At 31.1% G+C, this 3,932-nt stretch overlaps 1 protein-coding gene across 1 annotated transcript in view; it reads right to left on the bottom strand.

The window, feature by feature from the left end:
• The window catches only part of Smp_158620 (retinaldehyde binding protein-related), a 46,109-nt gene extending 42,483 nt beyond the window's left edge, over positions 1-3,626 (bottom strand). Inside the window, exon 1 of the mRNA XM_018799964.1 lies at positions 3,527-3,626. The gene's annotated coding sequence lies outside the window, so the exon portion shown is untranslated. The remainder of the gene's footprint in view (positions 1-3,526) is intronic.
• Between the last annotated feature and the right edge of the window lie 306 nt (positions 3,627-3,932).

The raw sequence follows: 3,932 nt of genomic DNA, 5'->3' as shown, positions 1-3,932 counted from the left end.
TTGAGGCATTCTGATAATCTTCGTCTTCTTATTACTACATTATCGAAATTTATCAAAAGGACTAATTGCTTTAAATATTTTTGTTACTATGTCACAGAATATTAAAAAAAGATTTTTTCAAAACTTGTAATCCCGCTTAGTACCTACAAACGTTTTTTTAGGTTATTGAGAATAAAACCAAATATTGATTACAATAAAAAGTGGAAATCATTTTATGGGACATAAAATTTCTTGCTTTAGATCTTCTTCATTGTTGAATATTATTAGACCACTTATAATTATGTAAACATGTCATCTGAAAAATTGTTATAAGAAATGAACTGATGTAACAATAATCATATAAATAGATTTTTGTTTAGTCAGAAACAAAATAGAAGTATTCTAATTGTCACTAAGTTAATTATGACCAATGTAGGATCTGGCACAATGGTACATTAGTTCAAGTTGTTATACCATATTAGCATACTATGATGTACTTAACATGATAGATTTCAAAAGAGTCGAAACAATGGTTAAGTATTACATTCATAATAGTACATTTTTCGCAATGTATTACAGCAAAATGCTTCTTATACGAAATTTCAGTCTTCCTCTTAGTATACAGCCACTTGATTTCTACTCTAGTTTAGCTTATCTATTCATTTAATTTTGTCACACTATGGATGTATAACTCTGAACTCAGTGGTGTTGATTGTTAGTTCAGATTTTAAATCATCCATTGGTATATAAAAACCCATTTATGAATGTTTACCTTCATTCCATAAATATGGTTCACAGTCCACTGAACACACCTGGATTTGGTGATCAAGTTCTAACTAATTAAAGACTTTTGCTATGAACAACTAAAGCTTTAAGTTTAAATTTTATTTGTTGAGCGATTCAATTGAGGTGTTGTCAAAGTTCACAAGTCCAGAAAAGGATATACAGAAAGATGAAATTTTATAATGAAACTTCATCTTATCATGAATTCTGTTTAAAACACCTGATATCAGAATACTTAGTATTTTGTTGTTAAATGGCTAGTGATGGTCACCAGTAAGTAATCCTTGATCAAACTTTGCTCTTGATGTTACTTGTTAAAGTGTCTGCCGGATAGACATAAAAGGTAAACATGAAAATTATTACCAAATGTCCCTCAGAGTTGTAGTAAAAAGAATAGCAACTATTTAACTTGTTAGAATTGTCTGTTAGCCTATGTCTGGCTGACCGATTCCTATTTACGGATTTAACTGGCACTGAGACAAAATATGTGAAGCCATGAGTTAATGGGTCTATGGGTTGATGATTTAGTTAGGTATATTATGCAAAAACTCAGTAATTTAATAGCAGGTATTTTTCTTATTTCAAAATAATAAGACAAATTAACCATACATGTTCCCCTAGATGTAATTTACTTATTTTTAAGTCAAGAAAACTATATTTAATCTCCTACCACAACGATCTGACTGTAAGAGTGAATTAACTAAATAAATAACAAGTCACAGTCGCGTAACCAGCCTGTGGATCGTGGGAGCACTTGAAATGATGTTTGAAAACTTAGTTACATAAACCAAACTATTTTCAGTGAGCTAATCAGTCTACATGTCAGAGAATCAAATAAAAAACCCAATGGATTATTTGTTTAGAAACTGAGAACAAGAGAAGTGTATTGAAGTTATAAGAAAACAGTGAAATACAAATTAACGAAATACTGATAATGTTTATGCGTACCTCTGTGTAGACATGAAGGTTTAAACAAACGTAATAAGTGCAAATACATTTATTCACTAACTATTTCAAATAATTTAGATAACCCTATTTTGGACCAAGTACACGATGTTTCAGAACGACAACTAAAGAAGCCCAAAGTTTTTAAACCACTTGACTGTTGAAACACATGATAGTAAACTGAATCTCAACACTTCTGGAAAACTCAGCCCCCAAAATGTTTATTCATCACCTTATAATTAGACAAAGGTTGATTAAATTTTCTTTAAAATCATACTTCCATTTTTAGTCTAACTTTTCATTCACATAATAGTTTATTCCTAACATCATATATAGTAAATCTTGATAAGTCTTTCTGATTGAACTCTATACTTGGTTCCTAAGCTATCCTCATAACCCTCAAGCTAAAACTACTTAGTAACTTGAACACGAGAGGAAAGGCGCAAAATATGACTGAAGCACTTTACTCCAAAGGTTCATTCGAGTACAAAAAATATAATGTTTTTATAATATTTTAGAAGTCCTTGAGTTTTCCTGAAAATTTTGGAACGCTACTAAACATAATAGCAGTATAATAATCAGTCTGTCAGAAACTCTACACGTGACTTTTCACTTTCGTGATGTTTCTGACAAAACTTCTAGTCAAACGCTGATTAGATAAAATGCTTCTTAATGTTTCCAGAGCCTTTTTTGTCTTTTGACAGACGTTTTCTAGATCAGCCCCACAAATCTATCATCCGCTATCTTTGTTATATTATAAATATTTACCAAACCTCTCATTACATGAATAATTTGTAAAGACTGTTTTACAGAAATTTATAAGAAAATATGAATATTGGAATCATCTTAATTCACTGATATGTGACTACTAATTGACTTCCTACAATTTAGATTATTAGACAAATTTACTCAGTTATTGAATCATTAAATCCCTTTAGAGATTCTTAGAAAAAATAAGTATTGACTAAACTCCTTAAAATTAGGTGTCCAACTCTTTATTATTACTGTCGATGTGGGTAATTGGTGTACGCGGCGGTATGTTACCTCAGACAACACCGTATATAAAGATCCTGGCAGACTGGGTTGGATGTCCATAAAAAAATAGTATTGCAAAAAAAAGAATTTAACTGATTACAACATTTTCATTGTTTAAATCAAATTACAAAGTTGAAACCGTGAGTCAATTGAAGCTAGACCACCATCGAAAACCTGGAAGCACTGGACGGCCGTTTCGTCCTATTATGGGACTCCTCAGCAGTGCGCATCCACGACCTCACCTCGCGAGATTCGAACGCAGGACCTACAAGTCTCGCACCAGAGCGAGATCTCATTTGAATGTGTATTCCTAGTTTATTATGCTTATCATTATATGATGTACACATAGATATTTGGCTTAATTTGTAGAGAAGAAATTCAAGTATTTTATTGTAAATAATTATAAAATTTAATTATTTCTCTCTTAAATTGATCTATCAATAAAACTGTTGACTTCAATAAACAATAATATATATTATAAGCAGAGATAGATAGCGGCTATCAATGGTATCCAGGACGCGTGTTTTTTCCTATTCGGGACTCGTCAGCTGGATATACCTGCATCTCAGAGTTGATGTTCACTCTGGGACTTGAACCCAGTACCGTTCGCTTCAAAAGACATCGCGTTATGAATTAAGGCTATATCAAGGCAATACGCACAGAATGCACATATGCCAATACGAGAGAGACTAATGAATCGCAGCCCTAAACATCCATGGGAAGATTCAACTAAACAATATCAAGTGAATAATTTAATAGATAAAATGTTTTGTTTTATACTTACGTATAAATCTAAATGAAATTTATATGTTACATTGAATTACTTTATTGTTTTAAGCAAAGGGAATAGATAATTTATTCCGTATGTAAAACTTCTGATAAAGAATATAAAGAGTAATGCAATAGAAATAACTTGGAAGATCCTTTAAATGTAAATATATCCATAATATTCAATAGTATTCTTTATGACCAATCAATGTACTCATTTGGTGAATTTTGACTGGAGAAAAAAAGTATACTATTTGAATTTACCAATGAGATGCAAGGCTTTCCAATGAATTCATTTATTGATTTCAAATAGTGAATATTTTTATAGCTATAATGAAGTAATATTTATGGATTGTAGCATGGATTTCAGATTTGATCCAAGATCCAAAAAATGGTCAAATTCTAGATGATATCGTCAGGAT

This window comes from Schistosoma mansoni, assembly GCF_000237925.1.
Source record: "Schistosoma mansoni, WGS project CABG00000000 data, supercontig 0142, strain Puerto Rico, whole genome shotgun sequence".
In the NCBI taxonomy this organism is placed as follows: domain Eukaryota; kingdom Metazoa; phylum Platyhelminthes; class Trematoda; order Strigeidida; family Schistosomatidae; genus Schistosoma; species Schistosoma mansoni.
This window is presented reverse-complemented; position numbering and strand designations above follow the sequence as displayed.